This window comes from Dermacentor albipictus, chromosome 7, assembly GCF_038994185.2.
Source record: "Dermacentor albipictus isolate Rhodes 1998 colony chromosome 7, USDA_Dalb.pri_finalv2, whole genome shotgun sequence".
Taxonomy (NCBI): Eukaryota; Metazoa; Arthropoda; class Arachnida; order Ixodida; family Ixodidae; genus Dermacentor; species Dermacentor albipictus.
Window position 1 is genome coordinate 12,168,220 of NC_091827.1, and position 21,019 is coordinate 12,189,238.

Sequence of the window (21,019 nt, forward strand, 5' to 3'; positions counted from 1 at the left end):
TTCGTCCCAATTGAAATGCGGCCGCCGTGGCCGGGATTTGATCCTGCGACCTCGGGCTCAGCAGCCCAACACCATAACCACTAAGCAACCACGGCGGGTTCTGCAGTCGTGTTAATGTGTATTAAAAAAAAGCCACCATTATTTGCTGGAAGTCTACCCGAACGCCCAAGGTACAAGTGTCAAACAAGACACTTTTGCGAAAAGCGTCCAAACCGTCCCTGTAAGTTTTATCTCATGGATATTGAGCGTATGTCCGAGGAAAAACAATGATACTCTTGCAGCAGGACGTGCACGTGTTCAGGCTAGTTGGCACTTGTAACGACACAGCCACGTTGGATAGACACACATCACAGCGTGTGTGGCGTGTGCCAGTGTCCTAATCCGTTGTGCATGGTTGTGTCGTTGCACTGCATCGCGTCCCTAAAGAATGAGATCTTTCCTTCGGCATAATCGGATGCTTCGGGAGGAATGCATGGATCTACGCCGTTCTGGTTGGTAGGGATCTAAAAACCAACGCACGATGCGACAAGACGCTAAGCTTATATGCGCGCGGCTTGTTGAATGCATTTGTTTGCGCACATCTGGGATGATTATTTAGAGCCCGGACGTACGTTCCTGAACGATCGCACATACATACTTTATGGTTCGTTGCTTAAACTTTATTACTGCTCATTTTCGTTTGTCTTGGGAGCCGTTTGTTAGCGCTTCAAAACGGCGAGCTCGCCAGCTGCGCCTTCGTGGCAGTGACGCATCTGCAATGGACGCTACGCGCGGTGTCTGCACCGCTATGCCACTGGCCGCGCTGGCTTTGGCGATGTGCTTGTCGTGGCCGCACGCCGCGTCCCCTGGCGGTACCGCTACACGCGTGTGGCATAACGTGACTAAGGTGAAAGAACAAAACTTCAAGGGTTACGAAGGTGTGGTGAGCCTCGGCATCGTCCAGGGGTCCAGTCAGAAAAATTACTTCGACGTGCTGCAGCAAGTCGAATCGATCACGATTTACGTAAGCACAATTTTATTCCAAGCGAAAATGACATTGCCACGTTGTTGCCAACTTGTCACATTGCCAGTTGTAGTTAGAGCCGCGATCAATGACCATCACCACAGTTATCCTATATCAGCCAGTTGTACGCAGGACAAGCTTTTCGCACAAATGTCCTCTGTGTTGCGACAACTGAACTGATACCCCATGCCCTCTACATAGTTTCGTCGCGCCGTCTTATCGTCTTATGTTACCAGATGATGTTGCGAAGACTTGCGAAACTCTTTCCCTATCATGGGGAAAATCTATTCTTTTTGTAGGGTACTCCAGATTTTTTTGTTTTGTTTTGAAGGTACTGCACTCAATATGTTATGGAATACATAAGCAAAAAGGAGAATGAATGCACTTTTCACGCATAAAGGTTTTATAACGAGATGTATGTAATAAAAAAGACATAAACTGCCAGAATCAAGATTGCGAAGTGAGGGGGTTAACCGAGGGGCCCGATTTTCATTAATCATATCATGAGAAGCCAACAAACAAAGACACCAAGGAAAACATAGGGTAAATTACTTGTACTTAAAATGAAATTAAAGAAACGATAAATTAATGACAATAAAAGTGGATGAAAAAAAAACAACAGTTGTTTTTTCATCCACTTTCAGGAGGAGGAGGAGGAGGAGGAAAAACTTTAATCTGGTCCTGTACAAGGTGTTGCCACCTGCCTGGCTAGTTCCATGTTGGGACCGGGAGGTCAAGCCTCCTAGCCCTATCACGGGCGTACTGGACAGCCAGGACTTGAGGGATATGATCAGGAGATCTGATCATTCCTAAAAACCGATTCCGGGAAATGCCAGGGCCGAGCGACCCACACTCCCAGAGCAGATGTTCAAGCGTGCATATCTCCTTTTTGCATGCTTTGCATATAATATTCATGTCTGCAATGTTATACCATTTCTTTATTTGTGCAGGTGAATAATAAGACTCTGTCTGTAATTGTCTAAGTGTAACTGCTTGTGCTCTGTTTAGCCTATAGTGAGGGCGTGGAAACTCCCTCCTTCCCATGTAGTAATGTTTTGTAATTTCATTGTATGTAATGAGCGTATCTCTATGTAAGTTCTCCAATCCAGCAGAATCAAAACCATATGTAAAAGCGGCCCGGTCTGTAAGGTCGCGGGCGACGCTGTTGGCCGATTCATTTGGATTGACGGGAATGCCATCAAGTGAACCAAGGTGCGCCGGGAACCAATAAATGTAACGTGTAACATTTGTTTGCCTTTTGTTAATTATTCTCGCAGCCTGCGGGGCAATCTTTCCCCTATTGAAAGCTCTAATAGCCGTTTTCGAGTCGCTATATATTTCGATGAATCTATCGTCTGTTAGTGCCAATGCAATGGCAACTTGTTCAGCGTCTTCAGGTTTGTTAGTGTAGACCGTGGCGCAGTTTGTGCAATTGCCCTGGTGATCCACTACCACCGCCGCGAACTTAGTTAGATCTTTGTAGGCAGCCGAATCGACAAAGCAGGCTCCTCTGCCCCCTTTATCCATTTTCTCGATTAACGCCCTGGCTCGTGCGACTCTCCTGTTGATATTATGTTTTGGGTGCATATTCCTGGGTAGAGGTGCGACAATTATGTTGTCTGCGAATTCTTGATTAAGTTTAACGTACTGTGCTGAATCCGTAATGGGGTTGATCATGATCTTGTCCAGGATTGATCTTCCCGTGCTGGTTGTAGATAGTCTCGCTATTTGTGATGTTTCTTGAGCCTCCGCGATCTCCATGGTCGTGTTGTGTATTCCTAATTTGAGCAGTTTTGCAGTGCTGGTTCGAATTGGGAGCCCCAATGCGCTTTTAACAACCTTCTTTATCACTGCGTCAAGCTTTTTGAGTTGAGACTGCGTCCAATTGTACATGGCAGCGGCGTATGATATATGACAGAGTACGAATGAGTTGATTATCCTGATAAGGTTATCTTCTTTCATGCCCTTGTGTCTTCCTGCCAGGCGCCTGATCATCCTGCACGCGTTATCCGTTTTAAGGGTGATTTTCTTCACCTCGGTATGGTTTCCACCGTTTGCATCAATGAAAAAGCCTAGTACCCTGATCACGTTGACTCTGGGTATATTGGCACCATTTTCTATATGTAGGTGTATATTGCTTTCCGCTAGAGGTTTCCAGCCCTTAGGCCTGCCCCCCTTTTCACGTCTATAAAGTAGTAACTCCGATTTGTGGGGGGAGCACCTGAGTCCAGTGGGCCTCAGGTATTCTTCCACCGTCTTGATCGCTTCAGTCAGTGCGTCCTGTATCTGCCCTTCACTGCCACCAGCACACCATACAGTGAGATCATCAGCATATATGGTATGGTCAATGCCGTTAATCTTGCCCAGCTTTCTGGACAGACCAATCATGCACAGGTTGAAAAGGACGGGAGAGATCACCGATCCTTGGGGGGTTCCTCGATCTCCGAGCTGAACCACTTCCGAGTTTGTGTCTCCGACCTTTATCTTCGCCGTGCGTGCTTCGAGAAAGGATTTGATGTATTTAAACATCCTCAACCCGAGTCCAATGTCTTCTATCGTTCTGAGGATGTACTCATGATTGATTCTGTCGAACGCTTTTTCCAAGTCTAATCCCAATATGGCCTTAGTATTTCTAGAGTATCCGTCGAGTATGTGGTGTTTAATTTGCTTCATGGCATCCTGCGTGGAAAGTGCAGACCTAAAACCCAGCATGTTGTGAGTGTATATATTATTGTCTTCTAAGTGGTCTTTTAGCCTGTTAAGGATTGCGTGTTCAGCGACCTTCCCCACGCATGATGTAAGTGATATTGGCCTTAAGTTGTCCAAGCTTGGAGGTTTACCCGGTTTGGGTATTAGTATAACCTGTGGAGTTTTCCATTCTTCTGGGACTTCGCCTGAGATCCATGCTTCATTAATGAAGTCTGTCAGCGATTCAATGGACGGCTCATCGAGATTTCTAAGTGATCTGTTTGTTACACCATCAGGACCAGGGGCTGAATTTCGATTTAGTTCACTTAACACCCTCCGGATTTCGGATATGGTGAAGGGTTGGTCGAGTTCCGGTTGAGCGGCTCCCCTGTATTCTGATGGAAGTGGCTGGTCCTGCTCATTTCTAACTGGTAGGTATTTGTCAATTAGTTGTTTGGTAACTGTTTCGATGGGCTGATCCCTAAGGGCTACGTGTATGGCTCGGGCAAGGCTGTGTCTTTGGCTGGCTTTAGTGCCTTTTTCATCCAGCAGATGCTTGATCAATTTCCACGCCTTGCCGTTCCTGATTTGCCCATCGATTGACTCACAAAACTCGTCCCACTGTTGCTGGCAGAGGGTGTTACAGTATTGTTCGATTTGTTTGTTAAGTTCTGCGATTCTTTTTCTGAGCCTACGATTTAGCCTTTGTGCCCGCCACCTTCGGGTTATGGCTTCCTTGGCTTCTATTAAGTGGGCAAGTTTCGAGTCCATTGCCTCTACATTAGTATCTGTAACAATTCTTTTGGACGCTGTTTTGATGTCCCTTCTGATGCCCTCACACCAGTCTCTGAGATTGAGTTTGGTGGTTTCTTTTCCGCTTTGGGCTCTTAATTTACGAAAAAGGTCCCAATCTACGACCTCGAATTCTCGAGTTCGGCCTTTCTCAACTTCCAGTGTGACTTCTATTACGTAATGATCGCTGCCAAAATTCATGTTTGTATTAGTCCATGAAACATGATCTGTGTTCTTAATGAACGTAAGGTCAGGTGTGGTGTCTCTGCAGACAGAATTGCCAAGCCTTGTAGGATGTGTCTTATCCGTGACTAAGACCAGGTCTAGCTCATCGGCGTGATTCCACAGATTCCTGCCCTTGGCATTCGTCGTAACGTAGCCCCATAGCTCGTGGGCTGCATTGAAGTCGCCTAATATAATCAGAGGTCTACTTCCAGCTAAATTAGTAGCCTTTTCGAATAATCTCTTGAAGTGTTGTTTCTGGTGTTTCGGATTACTGTAAATGTTGAGTACGAATAAGCTATTGTTCCTTTGATTTTTGTGTGAAGTTGGTACTACAACCTCAACCATGAGGTACTCTAGGTTTTTGTCTATGACGCCTAATTCATGTGGGATGTGTGTAAGCTGCTTATTTACAAGCACGTACAGGCCCCTACCGAACGTTTGACACTCTATGGCTCTGTATCCAGTGAGTGTGACATATCCATATCCTGTCTCTTGAAGTGCGATAATATCCGGTTTAGACTGAAGTGACCTAAGGTATTGCTGGATGATGGAACGTTTGTTATTGTACCCCCCGCAATTCCACTGCCATATTCGAAATTCCCTCTTATTGTGAGCCATATTGCATATTCATCTCCCCCGCCTGGGGAGTTAGTGTAGCTCTGAGGAATGACGACCCGCATTGTTCCCTTACGTGCATTGACATAGTCATCATTTCCAGGGTTTTAATTCTTTCGCCAAAAGCCTTCAGTCCCTCCTTAGGGTCATTCAGTGCCGTCTGTATATGGCCTACATTCATTGTCAACTGTGAGACACTGTCCATAAGCATCTGCATGTTGTCTTTAAAAGATGCCAGCGCTTGTTTGACTTCCTCCATCTGTGTTTCAGTGTTCTTGAGTTTACTTTCAACAGCCCTACGCTTGGCTGACATTGGGCCTTCACCAGCAGGCGCCGGGACTGGGGCTTCTTTGCGTGTATTAGTGCTATCTTTGTTTTCTGCTTGTTTAGCCTCGCTTAAGAGTTTCCTTATTGCCGTCATCTCTCTAATCATGTTCTGATTCATTTCCCTTAGTTCTGCATTCTCTTTCTTAAGTCTTTCTATTTCACGATCCTTACTTTGCTCTGGGGGTGGGTCACAAAGCATGGCACTTACCGGATCGGTACGCGCGTCGTCGGCCCAGATAAGTCTTGTTTTATTGTTGTCCCGGTGAGGAGGCGTCTTGTCCGCTATGGCCGTTCCCTTGACTTTGTCGGCCCATGTGGATCCGTTGATTCCTTCCCCGGGTTTCGATGCAGCCTGTTGGCTCCGATCTCTTGATCCGGATCGCGTCCTGGATTGGGATCTGGATCTGGGTCGGGATCTGGACACGCTTCTTCCCCTGGAGCGTGAGCGACTGCGGGACCTGGACCTGCCGCGGGACCTTGAGCTTGGCTGCGTGTCGTTATTGTCCTTGTTGACGTTGGTTGCTAGTGCTCTTTCGTTTCTCCGTTTTCTGACCACGTATGGAGTTGTATAGCGCTGCTTACACACTTTGTCCGCAGTTGGGTGTGGGCCACCACACAGTTCACACCTGGGTTGGCACTGATGTTTGTCAGTCGGATTCACTGCACCACAGCCTCGGCATATTCTCTCTTGCGGAGACGGGCACACATCAGCTCTGTGACCGAGCCGACCGCAAGCGTAGCATACGTCGATTTGTTTCTTGTATAGTGAACACCTTACAAGGACCGGGCCATATCTGACGAAATTCGGAACCTTGTGTCCATCAAAGGCGATGATCACCGTACCGGTATTCTTGATTCTTTTAACGGCGAGAGCCAAAGGGTTTCTTGAGTTGACTATGTTCTTCTCCAGCTCCGTCGGGCCATCTGCTAAGTCAACGTTCCTTATCACTCCCTTGCACGTGTTGTGAGGTGCAGCCTCATATGCGTTGATCTCGAAGCTGCATCCATTCAGGTTAATTGACCTGATTCTCACATATTTCTCAGCATTCTCTCGTTGCGGCGTACTCGCCACAATTATGTTTTGGTTCACGTTCGGGCATATGATGTCTGATGCAATGTTGTCCGAGCTTAGACCAGCTGCTTCAACGATGGTTTTGCCTATCTTGGTAGAGCCAATCTTGCTAATATTGAGTCCGCCGCGTGGTCGGAGTATGATTTTAAAGTGATCTTTCGGCAAGTATGGCATTCGGGATGCCCTGGCGACCCTGTTCTTGACTCGACTGCCGTTCTCGAATGTTCTAGGCGACGTAGCCATATGAGGCCCAGCTCCGGCTGAATTGCCGCTAACAGCGGATCTGGTAGAAATTCGCCTAGAAACTGCTGCCTGCCATCCGTACTCTTCGGTGCACTTGTCGGGAGGTAGTTCCTCCCCATCCATCATGACTTGCATGCCTGATTCGCCTCCAATTTCCACACTCAGGCAGCACCTGGCCTAGCGCGGCGGCAATGGTGGCTGCTCGAAAAAGTCTCTTAAAATGTGAATAGTCGACCCACCGTAGAAATCCTGGTGTCGCCGTAATCCTCTTGATGCTAAGCGTCGATTGATGTAACCGAACCAAGGATACACTCAGACTAATGGGTCGAAACCGATGTTGAAAGCGGGAGCCGATCTTTCTCCATGTTCTTCGATGCTTCTTCTTCTTCATTGCCTTTAGTTTATCGGCCGAAGCGTGCCAAGGGTTGTTCGCATAAAACATTGGCTGTCCACGACAGCGGACAGCCGATCTTATACACCCCTGGCACGCGCAGGCCTCGGCGAGCCCCAACCCACGGACCAGTCCGGGTTCTAGCTTTAGTGTCCCCGTTGCCGCTTTGGTGTGCTGGAGGCGCCGCCAATAGTGCGAAATAATGACACATTGTTTCAATTAGTTAAAAAAACTATTCAATAAATAAAATTACGTCCAGCCGCCAATTTCCCACGCTATAGGTTCAGCACTACCACGCCCCACGACTTCTGCTGGCACGCCTAGGGACAAACGCGTACAACACGCGCTAAGAAACTCCTCCGTAGTATGCAGGCAGAGTCTTATATTCAAGGAGCAAAAGTTCCCACATTTCCTCTGTCTCACCCGCTCTTACTCGCGCATGCGCGCACACGTCCAGCGTTTCCGCATGTACCACGCCCCACCCCGCTGTACCTACTAGCAATTGTAAGTACGCTTCCCAGAGGCGGCCATTTTTGCTTTTTTACTTTGATGATCGCGAAAACTTTGGAGCTTCGGAGAAAGTTTAAAAATCACCACTTGGTGGGAAAGAAAATAAACTGCTTAGAAAACAAAAATATACTTCTCCTTCACGTCCAGTGGCGCAGAGTGCTCGCGAGCGGCGCGGAAGGTCTCGACAGTGGCGTTTCAAACCATGGAGGAAGGAAATAGTGGGAGAGAACGTCGCGCAACGCGATTGAAGCCAAACCTGTCACTAGACGTTCATTTGCAGAATCGCCAGCCGTTTGTGCGCAGGCGCGAGTAAGAGCAGCTGCGAGAGGGAATATGTGGGGGCTTTTTCTCCTTGAATATGTGACTCTGCCTATAGGCACTACATAGGAAGTTTCTTAGCATAGATTGGATTTTTTTTTTACGAGCACTGCTCCAGGAGGGCACACGTAACCGGCAAACGGAGGCCTCAGGAGAGCAGGCGGAGCAGGATCTCTAGGGCACCCACGGGGTAGCTGGGGAATCAAAGGTGAAAGCCGAGAAATGCGTCCATTATTAAAACACAGAGCTCTGTGGGGATACAATAGGTGCGAGGTGCTCCGGAGTATATGGAAAGGTGTAATGGTTCCAGGACTTACATTTGCAAATACGGTTGTTTGCTTGAAATCAGGGGTACAATGAGGACTCGATGGAAACCGAAGCTCAATGGGCCGCCACGCATGGGACGCTCATAGGAAGGCTCATAGGCTCACATGAATCTGTGCAAGCTGATATGGGCTGGGCAAGTCTTGAAGTGAGGGAAGTTCATAGTAAATTGGTTGGAGTAATATGGAATAGTAATTGGAGCAATATGGAAGAAAGTAAATGGGCTGGGAGAGTGCTCAGGTATTCGTACAGGAAAAAAATTGATTCACAGTGGAGGAAAAGAACTAGGAGGAGGATGAAAAGGACGAAGGAATGGCACGGAAGTCAACCAGGCGCACGTCCGGTTTGCTACCCTACACAGAGGAAAGGGTTTGAGGGAAAAAAGGAAAGGAGTGGGAGGGAGGGAAGTAGGTACTATCGGTGTGAGTACATGCCATAACTTCACGCTTATAATTGGTCACTGAGGCCAGTCGCTTTCATGAAACGTAGCAGTGCCCGCGGTACTTTGTAAGCGTGCGACGCATGGGGCCATGGTCCGAGAATATTAGTCTCTGAAAATGGTCTGTTATCTAATCGGTTTAACACGCTCTGAAGAACGTCGCGCGTTCGTTGTCATAAGAGATCACAAAAACACAACACGTGCTCAATCGTCTGTTCACAGTTGCACGAGTCACAGATCGGTATGTCGGACATTCCAATAAGGATTGAGTAGGCCTTTTGTAAAAGCCACGCCTAACCACTGGCGGCACAGTAAAGTTGCATCACAGCGGGAGAAGTTCGATGGAATCTGCAGCTTCAGTGTAGGATCCAATCGCTGGAAATGGCAGTTGGAGAAAATCGGGGCGTTCCACGAAGCTTCAATCTTGGTTTGAGCAAGTAAATGAAGGATTTTCGCAGCATCTGTCTTTGGTAACGGTATAGGAAGTGTAAGGGTTCCTTTATGGGCTGACCGGGTGGCATCATCAGCAAGGTAATTCCGACGATGTCAGTGCCCCGGAAGCCATTGGAAGATGATGTCATGTCCGTTTATGATGGCTTGATGGAAAACCTCTGATGGCTTGATGGAGAACTGCATACTCTGAAGGGCTGCCTTGGAGTCACAAAAAACGACCCACTTTCGAGGTTTGGCTTGTGCGATAATTAACAGCGGCATGTAGAGCGGCAAGTTCAGTTGCCGTAGAGAACTAGGAAGCTTACCAGCAAGTATACGACTTGTATGTTGACTAACATGGCAACAAAGAACGTCAAGCGGAAAGTCAAAGAGGCTGAGATAATCTCATAAGTGACGGCAATGGAAAGGAAACCTGCTATGAGTAACTACTTAAGATGAAAAAACGAAATCGGGAAAGAAACACTTTATGGTAACTCAAAGAGAAGCTAATTACTTTTCGAAGCGAGATCAGGATGCCTTATGAAGCGAGATACCTATGAAGCGGGATATAAGAAGGAAGAAGAAGCATGTGCTTGGTGCGGTAAAGCTAGGGAAACGATGGAGCATGTTTTATTAGAATGTGAAGATATCTGCCCAGCGGTTGATTTAGGCACCTCTGGCCTCCTTGAATCCCTTGGGTTCAGCGAGGGCATGGGGGAAAGTAAACATGTCCGCAATAGAGATAAGTATAAGAGGCGATTGGAAGATTGCTGGAAGGAAAGTAGGGAAACGACAAGCAACGGAGGCATACAAAATCGAAGTTCCCAATAGGGGTTCACAAAATTTGCTTATGGGAATTCATTGTGTTTTTTCCCTTTTCTTTTTTAACATAGGTAGGACATTAATCAATATAATAACAAGAACTTGGTGGCGCTACCCATCGCCCCGTTCTAAAGGGGACGCTCATAACATCCATCCATCCATCCATCCCATAGAGTTTCCTACAAAATTACTAGAGGGAACTCTGGCACTAGTGTCTACGTGAGCTACAATGGGAGCGGTTGTCCCAGCATGGGAATTATGGGAAGTACATGGATTTGCCTAAACTTCGTCCTTTTGGCTTCAAACGGCTTTGTGACTATGTAAACTCGTCATTTTCAACAGTTTATTGCGTAATAAATAATTAAATAAACATCATTAAAGTTGCCCGACGGCAGGATTCGAACACGGGGACTCTAGTACAGAAGCCTGATATTGAAACCATTAAGCCACGGATGCATGTATCGAGAAGCGAATGAAACGCACTTATGAATTTATCGCGGGCATGCCAGTACTTTGAGACGCTTGGCGCGTTTCTATATAGGCACGTAGGCAAGCTCAATCGTTGCAATTAATAGCAATTGTACGCGTTCCTGGCGTCTTCTGCACTTCGAAGAATATATATTGCGCTGAAATATACGACAATAAGATTTATATAGCGTAATATACAAAGCCACAAGAACGTCTGAATCCATAAGCACGAAGATCAGACAAATCCATGTACTTCCCATCATTCCCATGGTAGGACAACGACTGCAGCGCCAGAGTTCCCTCTAGTAATTTTTGTAGGAAACTCTATGATCCATCCCACGACCTACTGAACTCCAGACCTGCACAGATCTCCCTCCTCCAGCACGCCTGGTCTAGTTCGCCCCTTTTGCCGCTAGGGAAACAACATACGAGTAAAGTGGCGCTAGCTATAACCTGTTTGCTGTCGTCTGCTTCTGCGATCTGTTCAGCGCTTGTCTTGCCATTTCGGCAGGCACAAAGCGCTTGTATTGGCGGTAAATGAATAAATTCACAAATATAAAAAGGAAGACATATTTGCGAATGCTTTGCGTTTGAATAGTGAAACTAGAAGAGGATGAGCGGTGCAAGAAATGTAAACAACGAGCATAGGTGGCCGCTGCAATGCTAGATCGACGGCATAAATTTCCCTTTCCTAGCTCCTTAAGAGACTGGAAAAATTGTTCAAGAAGATCCATAGGATAATCCAGCCTTTTTTAGTTGATTAGAGACAGCCTAATGTCGTAGATGACATTAGGATATACTGCTTTGTGCCGTAGTGAAAGGAAGACGATCTGGTAAAAGTATAGTAAAAGTATTGACGAGTAAGTCCTCCACCCGATATGTGCAATAGGCTGATCGATTCTGTTTCAAGGGAAGGTGAGCATATCTTGTTTTTAATATCGTTGTATGTCTAGCTCAGTTGAAAGCTTGCAAAAAATTAAGCGATCCCAGTGCTTTAAAACGTGCTGCACTGCAGGCCTTAAAAATCGTGTCACGGAACTCTTTTCAAACTGTAAAGCTAGCTTTTCTGCGTGGTACGGCGGCAGCATAACGGTGGTGCTTAAGATACGTACGCAGTGAAGCTGTGTGTGTAATTTACTTTTTGAACTCACGGCGCATTCGCGGACAACTTTTAAGAGTTAAAATGAGTGGTAATCGTTCTGTCGTCGACCATTACGGTGGCTTCACGTTTCTAAAGAGCGCAGAAGCGAATTTTACAACGTGTAGAATAAAACTGTTGTGTACTTTGCGAACTCTATACACAATGTGATTTATAATAATCTGCTTGAAAAAGGAGCGGCTATTTAACGCTATTTTAGAGAGCAGCGGACTACAGGCTCCGACATTTTTTAGGTTCGGGCAGTCAACTTTTGGAGCCAAGTGACCGATCAAAGCCTTTTGACATCACTGTCACTGTGTTAGCGAAAATCATCAACTAGAGAAGCAGTTCGTCACAACACAACAGCTGCCGTACTATTTACAACGCCGCACAGCCGCCCACCGCGTAGCAGACGAACAGGTTATAAAAGCGCCACCTACGGCCGTCGGTTGAACGAAAGTGGGCGCAAGCTGCTCCCATAGAAGCCGGATATCTGTGCAGGTCTGGAGTTCCAGTAGGTCGTGATCCATCCATCCATCCATCCATCCATCCATCCGTCCGTCCGTCCGTCCGGCCGTCCGGTGCGGAAGGTCTTGAAAGCGGCGTTTCAAATATGGCCGAGGACTGATTCCCCATAGAGTTAGTAGAACAACTCTAGAGGAAAAGCTGGGCCGGAAAAGTGGGAACCTCTAGGGCGCCGCCCTGTTGCTACTGGTCAATGTGGCCAGCGCAATTACTATTGAAAGAGCTGAAAACAAGTACAGGTCACCTCATGCTTTGTCATCTAAAACGCATATTTGATGGCTTTATGAAGGTGGTGCGTTAATATTAAGTTTACAGAAAGCGATCGCTAAGTCCGTGACTTATGTAAATCACGATGTACGCATTCATGCAATAAAGGTTGACGCGAATTTCGGTTTCGAATCTGTTTTTTGGATGCGTAGTAGTTTCGTACAGTTTAGGTTTGACATGCGATAGCGCGTCGACATCGGATGGCACACTCGTGCCTTATGTGCCACCGAAGCCCCGAAGTGCTCTGGCATATACCTCCACATGTAAGTAAACGAATGTATCTCCTTGTTGAGAATATCACGCGAGTAGGGAGCTCTTGTGGTGCATCACAATCGTTTGAGAAGCGTCACTTTTCTACATGCGGAGCGGTGATTTTATTTGCAGGTTTCCCTTCAGTAGGAAATTGCTGCAGGCGGACCAGCGCACTGGAATTGTACTGGCGAAGCCACAAGCAACTCAAAGAATCTGTTTAATTGTTGCACTTTGAACAGTCATGCTTCTACAAAGGCCACAGCAGAAAAACAGCCTGATGCCGAGTATTTCTGTGCCACGAAGTAATCAAGAGGCGAGTGCCTAATGCGGACGAAATCGAGCTCTTTCATCGAGACTTAGAACGACAGAAAGCTGAGCTAGTTGGTAAGGATTCATTATGCAAAACAGATGTGAGGCGTGCAGACAGGACACAAGAGTAGAGAAGTGGGCGGCGCTCGTGTTGTTTACTAAATACTCTACTCTTAATTGTGTCCTGTCTGCACGCCTCACCTCCGTTTTGCATAACAAGCGCATCAACCCACATATTAATAGCGTAGGCATTTTGTTAACTGTGCAATATTTTCAACACTTCCTTGCATGCCATTTCATGTGGATTATCTTTTCTGGTCACAAATTTGTGCAGCGAATCTATTTGCATGATCGACTCCGGGCCTGTGGGACCGTTCACTTGCACTTGATGCTGAGTCTTTTACATGTATCCATAAACTGCAGATGTGCACATCAGATCCCTGCGAGCATTTTCAAAATTCACTTATTATAGACAACAGGCACATATACAATACTGACATAATCTCAAATACCACTAAGCAGTTGGGACACATTTTTGTTGATCATACTCGCAGGTAAAATAAGTAGATCATGTGGACAGCTCCAGCTCGTTTTCCTTAAATCAGTGTGTGCAAGGGGTATGCAAAAATAATTTTTTATCGCGCATCGATTATTTTGCTGTATAAGCAAGAGAACCCACCACGTTAGTGTAACGTATCTTGTACATCACGCTAATATGTGCTTTAATTTACCAAGTGAGATGAGTTACTTTTATGGCTCATTCAGTCATATCACACTGCAAGCTGCATTCATCAATCTTCAATTGGATTTTGCAAATGTTTAATGAAACATGTTTCCCAAATTTTATGCAGACATGCAATGGCAAGCCCTTCCGTGTGTTCCAAAGGTAAAATTTAAGCTCTGAATTAAAGAAGACATTTCTAGTCAGAAACAAGCAAAAATAGTGAATGCAGAGTATCAGAAGCCCAAGGTACAGAAATTATGAGAAGTGTCGAATGATTTTAAGGAAAGAGTCGTATTTGAAAATGCAAGACTGTTCAATGGAGGTCAAGCAAGTCAATATAGGTAGAATACTCTGCAAAATTATGCGAGAGAGGGGATGTCAAACTATGGGTCAGGAAATGCGTTGTTTTTCTGCAAAACAAAAGCTGATTGCCATTACATAAGTCACTTTAGCGTCATGAGGCTGCTGCTTGATAAATTCAGAAATAGACCAAAAAACAAAACACGCAAAAATAAAAAACAAATTTAATGATGCTCTCTCCACACTGGGATAAATAAAAACAAACACATCACATCTAATGTGGACATATCAGACGCCTTTAACACTAAAGGAAAAATTCAGTTTCGAGCTATGGCACTTGCCGCATAGATGTGGGTGGCCTTGCACTAATAGTGATAGTTACCACTGCATTTAGAAATTGAAAGCATTCATGCAGACAAGGATGATTCTTTATATTTTTGGCTACCACTTCAAATGCCTCCACTAAGTGTTACAATGCTGCACGCAGCCATACTAAGGATCTCGCAGCAACACCTGCAGGTAAAAGCAAAAAGCAGTCAAAGTGCTGGTGTGTACTGGACACTATGTTTGAAAACATTTAGGCAAGAGGAGTGCAAGAAGCAGACATAACTGCATTTATTTCCATAATTCCCCATTTGAATGGCCTTTTCTTTTTGCTTAGACAATGCCTACGCCTAGCCACAGCAGCTCCCTCATACAGACTCCGCAAGCCAAGAGGCCGTGGAGGCAAAGGCAGGTAAGAGGCAAGAAGCAATAGCACTGGTTTCGACATTCATCTAATTTCTTTCTTTTTCTTTCGTTTAGGCAGCCAGCACACCCCGAACAGCCACCGTGACTGCGGGTGTGTCACCCTAGTCACCAAGGAAACATTTGAGGGAAAGCAACAGGCAATGTGAACAGCCACTTCTCCATCTAAACAATACTCTTTCTCTCGGATGACTCCTACGCCTCGCCACGCCAGCACACTTGTGCACAAAGATGCCGCGGAGGCACGTGCAGGTCAGAGGCAAGAAGCAGTGACACTGGTGTCGACAATCACCCAATTTTTTTTACTTACACTGAGGCAGCCAGCACACCTCGAACAGCCACCTTGACTGCAGGTGTGTCAGTAGATTCCTGTCGTACATATGCTCATAATAAACTTGAAGGCAAATGGGACGATGATGCATTGTTTTTTTGAACATTTATTGTACACATACAATATATGTTATACTTAGCAGCGCTACAGAGCATATTTTGAAGCTTCCCCCTATATTTTGCACATTTACTTACGTATGTGTTGCGTGGCCCTCAATGCAGTTCATGTTGTAGCAGCTGCTTTGTCTGTGTATTGCACATTGGCTAAAGCTCATGATATCCACATACTTCTCTCACATATGCACAATAAAGTTCTATGTAGTCCTCAGTGTCACAACAAAAAATGAAAGTAAGCAATCCGATTGTGGAATTGTGTTTATTACAGTGATTCCTATGACAGTTACTGACAAGTTGACAACTTGAACTGGTCAATCCGTCCATAGCCTCCTCTATTTTTCAAAAATAAAGGAGGCTATGATCCGTCATGGCAAGGAATTGTATGTATACATAAAAAAGGGGGATATGTGTGTGTGTGTGTGTGTTTGTAGTGGGGGGTATAGGATTAGGGCGGTACGAAAAAAATGTACCAACTCCGTCTAGACCCATTCTGTTAAGGTACCGTAACAAAGCGTATTATGCATAAAGTTCATACAACCAACTCTGATACTACTACACACGCCAGGCGACGCGAGCTACATGCCATGACGCATTCGCGACTGCACCGGATGCCCTCCATATTATTCTCGTTAATCGTGTTCACTGCACCGAGGCAAAAGAAAGATCATGGGCGCAGGTGCCTTTAAAGTATCTCGACCTTGCGAGGCACTGCTGCGCGTGCCAGGGGAGCTGTCCGTGCGAACACTCCCTGGCACACGCCCCAACCTACGTACCGTTCTGCTTCGAGCTTTGATCCCCCCACTTCTCCCTTGGGTGCCCTCGAGTTCCTGCGCCGCCTGCTTTATTATAATCTCAGGTGCTCTCCTGAGACTTCCGTTTGTCGGTTACATGCGCCTTACAGCTGGATCAGTACTTATAATAATAAAAAAAAACGCGATCTATCGTCGCGACGATAGATCGCGAAAGCGGATTTTGAAGCATACCGCGTCCGTGCGAACAGAATTACGGAACGCCAACGAGGAATCTGACCACAGCTTCAAGGTAACCTCGTCGAGTGACACTCCTGCAACAGGCGTGACCGCTGAAAACCGCATACCGCCGGAAACTTCAACAGGATCATCCCTCGGTTGCATAACTGCCACCTGTACGGCCAACATGGACCACACCCACACCATCCCGCAACATAGAATAAAGAACCGACTTATGAAGCCCAAACACACGGCTGCACGCACACATCAAAAGAAACTACAAGCGAGACGCCATGCTGCTACGCTGCTACGGTTGCCGGATTAAAACTGACTACTGTCGCCAAGTCTAGCAAGCGTCTCAGGGGCTGGCAACCGCGGCGCGTAGCAACATGGCTGCGCTCTTGAGGTTCCCGATTTTAATGCATGGGCCCTATGGGTAGCTTGTCCTCTAGAGTCAGTATAGTAACTCTATGTGATTCCCTAGCTACTTTAGCACCAATCTATGGGCCGGGAGGGCCTCCCTGACCCCACGTGATATCCGGTTTTGAGCCAAATCGGGCACAGCCGGGATGCGCGGAGACGCTTGTTTAAAATAATCGATAGCGGGCTAACGATACCCAGTGAAAGAGTTCAGAATCAGAATCAGTTTATTCATGACAAAAATGGGGATAATTACAGCATATGTTAACTAACAAAATGTCCTAATTAGGCTTACAGCTAATTACTATATTGCTCTAATTGAAATTTACAAATTGTAGTGTTTAGGCTAAATTTCAGAGCGAACAAGCTTTGTTACAAGGGCCTTGTGCTTAGCGCTCCTAGTTACGCAACTTTCAGCGTGCCTCTGGAGTGATAATATATGCTTTTCCTTGTGTAGACATTTGCGCGTTGCCCTGATCCTTTTGAGTCCAGCTGTAAAGCCGGGTGCACGACGAACTGAGGGCCAGGGGGAAACCTTATGTAGCTACTTACACAGGTAGTAAAACTGACATTTTGTCTGTTTGGACTGATTAATAAATGTTCTTTGGAAATCTCCGTTTTCATTCATTTGAAAAAAGCAAAAAGAGAAAAGAGGGTTGATTGTAGCTGAAAGCAACAGAGGCCAGATATTTTTTTTTTTTTCGCATCTAAGGCGATACCTCGGCGCTGGTGACGTCAGCTTCACGCGGGATGTTTGCGTATTTGGGCAGTGATGAGGCAGAAAATGTTCTCAAAACTGGCTTGGTTGAAACATTTCGGTGTTTGAAATGCAATGTATAGTCCTTCTATAACAATAAAAAGTTGAGTAAAATGAGGATCAGACGACTGTCAAAATTTGGCGACGCTGCGGCAACTTCACGGCAGCGTCGCAATCCTTCTTTGTTTTTCTGCGTCATTTGTGGCTTACTAGGTTTACTTCTAGGGCAATAACATAGGCTGTTTTACCGTTAGAGAAGCGTAGTTTATTAGCTGCTTAACCGCTTTATTTTGTTCCTTACACAAAGAGTAATCCTTTCTTTTTTTTTTTGCTATCACTGGGCGTTCTTCCGTAGTTGTATATCACGAGGAACTCACGTATGTACGACGAATACGAGATTACCAAAGCACAAAAATTCCTTGTACGCCACTCGGCAATACGCTAAAACCTGGTACATCGCACGGATAATGTGCGCGTTGTCTTGCGCGCCCACGTTTGAAACGTTTCTTTTTTTCTTCTTTGTCGTCGTCGTGCAGGACGGTAATGGCACGCTGGTGTGGGCCACGGTGGCTGTTTCCGAATCGAACTGCAGCACAGCGACACCTTTCGTAGTGGGGACGTGCGTTGCGTACATGGTGAGTGATGAACTCAGTCCACGAGCGAGAAAACGGAAAAGCGAGTGGTGCCGGCTCTCAGGGGCCGTGAATTACGGGCAACGATGAGTGCACGGGTGTGTAATCCACAGGGGTGGCATAGCCGCTAAGGTGTTGCGCGAGGTCGCGGTTTGGAATCCCGGCCACGGCGGCCACATTTCAGTGTGCGCTAAATGCCGAAAGGCGCCCCGTGTCCGGTGCATTGGGGACAGATTATAAAGATCCCAAGGTGGTCAAAATTAATGCGGTGTCTCTCCCATTAAGGCGTCCCCCAAACGGTGGTTTCTGCGCGTAGTACCCGAATTTTTGTTTGTGTTTTGTTACGCGTGTGGAACGCTAATGCACAGGTGAAGAGTGGTGTAACATGCGGGTGAGGGACGAGCTTGTATCGAGGTTGCCCGACAGTGGTCGGAGTGTCTTGGCTCAATGACGATTAAAGAGACACTGAAAAAAAAAATATCGAATGAGAACAAGGAAGCTTGAAAGGAAGCTATAGAGTGCGCAGAGAGCGATGGGACAAGAAATGATAGGTGCAGCGTTCAAATATAAGGCTGTTTGGTTTCAAGACAAAGAGGAATGAGCGGAATCGGCAAGGTCATTTGGCAAGGTCATACTGGCGCTCGTACAATGTTTAACGCTTTGAGACTCCGCTCGGCGCAAGCCGTACGCGGCTACTGCGTTTGAAACTTCTCGAATGTCGTCGACAACTCTATAGCGAAAGACTCTTGCCTAATCTGATCGTGAACGTGACGGGAGCACTGTTGCGACATGTCGCGAGGACGCGAGCACCAGCGATTACTCTAAGATGTGTGCTAATACATGACTGTGTCAGTAGCCGACGGACTTTACCCGTTAGTTTCGATTTCGACGGCCGACGGCTGGGCTCACCGCAGCCTCTGATGTTCGAGTGTTGCTTGTCTTCTGGGGCACTAGCTCGCACAATAACGAGTTTGATTCATAACTCACATTCGTAGCAGTGTTTTATTCTTTGAGAGCCGTAGATTGCAAGAAAACTTATCGAGAAACTAAAGAATGCAGGCCAGACACATATTTGGCATCACTACTGCTCAGCGTGTGGGGTTAAGCGTGGATTCGATTCAACGCATGTGTTTTCTAGGAACAACAGCTCGCCTCATATAATGGAACCATACGAGATAAACAGAAAAAAAGGGGCTACTCGGCCACAAGTGAAGCATTGTTGTACAGCAAAGAAATAAATTTCCTGGGTGGAAACAGGGGTTTGTCTTGCAATTGTGTCTCAGCATGGTAGAACTTAATCGTGCAGTGCAGTTTCAATGCGTGTAGCATTTTCGGCATTGTCAAACCAGCTGCAGTGCATGCCTCAGTACGTAACGCATTTCGGCTATTCGCATACTTGGATAGTCATTTTAGAGGAGTCTTACACGAATATTTAAATGCAAGCATTTCGTTGCCCAGTTGGAGCCAAGGTCAGAGCAAGGTCACGCGCAAGGACGCGCCAATTTGGTCTCCGAAATTGTGAAATAATAATAATAAAAATGAAAAAACCGTTGTTATTTGCTGGTTCTACTTGTTCGCAAAAATTTTGTCTGCCAAAGCAGATAATCTACATATGTAAGCAACTATTTGCGTAGATAGCATTAGCTTTATCAAAATTACCCAGGACTTGTATAATCTCGAGATAACGGTGTCGCGAGAACAACCCGAAATGTATGTGGGGGCGAAATGCGAAAACACCCGTGTACTTAGATTTAGGTGCACGTTAAAGAATCCCAGGTGGTCGAAATTTCCGGAGTCCTCCACTACGGCGTGCCTCATAATCAGAAGGTAGTTTTAGTACGTAAAACCTCATAATTTTTTAACCCGAAATGTAAAAAAGAAATAAAGCCTGTTTCATTTAGGAAGGTAAAGAAGAAGGGTGAACCTGTTAGATTAGGCTCAGCTGTGTTATCGACATACTTGTTTTCAGCGTGCTCCGTCTGGAAGGATACATTTATGGCAGCGAGATCACGCTGAATGTTCTAAAAAAGCCTCCAAAGTCTGCACGTGGCACGTCCAAGCGCTTCAATAATTTTATAAGTCACCTAAGTGATCTTTAAGCGCAACTTAGGCACCACTGCTTCGCTGCAGTCCATCGTCGTAGTCCATAGTAAGCACTTCTATGATGAAAGGGGAGGGGAGTCATGTTTAGTGTTTGTTGAGTTTATGAACCGGCGACTATTTACTGCTTTCACATAGCTGGCCCACTCTAAGAGCTCCATATTATATAGTTTGCAATCGCTTTCATATACCTGCTCTGAAAGTCGATTCTGCTGTTCCAAATTCATTTTTGGCTGCTCCAAATCTCTGCTCCGAAATGGCATGGGCCAGTGGCAGTGACCGGCCGGCTTTCACTATAGTCCAACATCCCAATCGGATGGTATCTGCTTTTACGAACTGTTCTAGCGTAATGTTTTTTTTTTGTGCGTACGGACCCATGATGCTTGTAAGCTAGAAACTCAGTTTTACTGTAATTCTATGATGAGATACCATCGGAATTGTTATGACAGATGTAACGGATTTCGCTAACTGCTTCCTAAAGCACTGCTGTGTCATTTCTCTTTTTTACTTTCAGCCTTCACGGACATGCACTATGGCGATCTACATCGGGCCTTTGGGAGTTCACCTGTCCACTCAGTACTACTATTGCGCATAGACAGCTTATACCAACGATATATATATATATATATATATATATATATATATATATATATATATATATATATATATATATATATATATATATATATATATATATATGTATATATATGACTTTTATGTAGGGCGTATTGAGCAACAGCACGCTGTGTCGGGAGTTTTCCATG

At 45.9% G+C, this 21,019-nt stretch overlaps 2 long non-coding RNA genes across 2 annotated transcripts; both read left to right on the forward strand.

Annotated features, from left to right (window-relative positions):
* The first annotated feature begins 626 nt into the window (after positions 1–626).
* On the forward strand, positions 627–20,904 carry LOC135904416 (uncharacterized). Its single transcript, XR_010565109.1, has 3 exons — positions 627–1,003; positions 18,060–18,158; positions 20,770–20,904. It is a non-coding gene; the product is annotated as an uncharacterized lncRNA (long non-coding RNA).
* Positions 12,754–15,211, forward strand: LOC135904460 (uncharacterized). Its single transcript, XR_010565121.2, has 4 exons — positions 12,754–12,862; positions 12,984–13,235; positions 14,846–14,920; positions 14,989–15,211. It is a non-coding gene; the product is annotated as an uncharacterized lncRNA (long non-coding RNA).
* Positions 20,905–21,019: the final 115 nt, after the last annotated feature.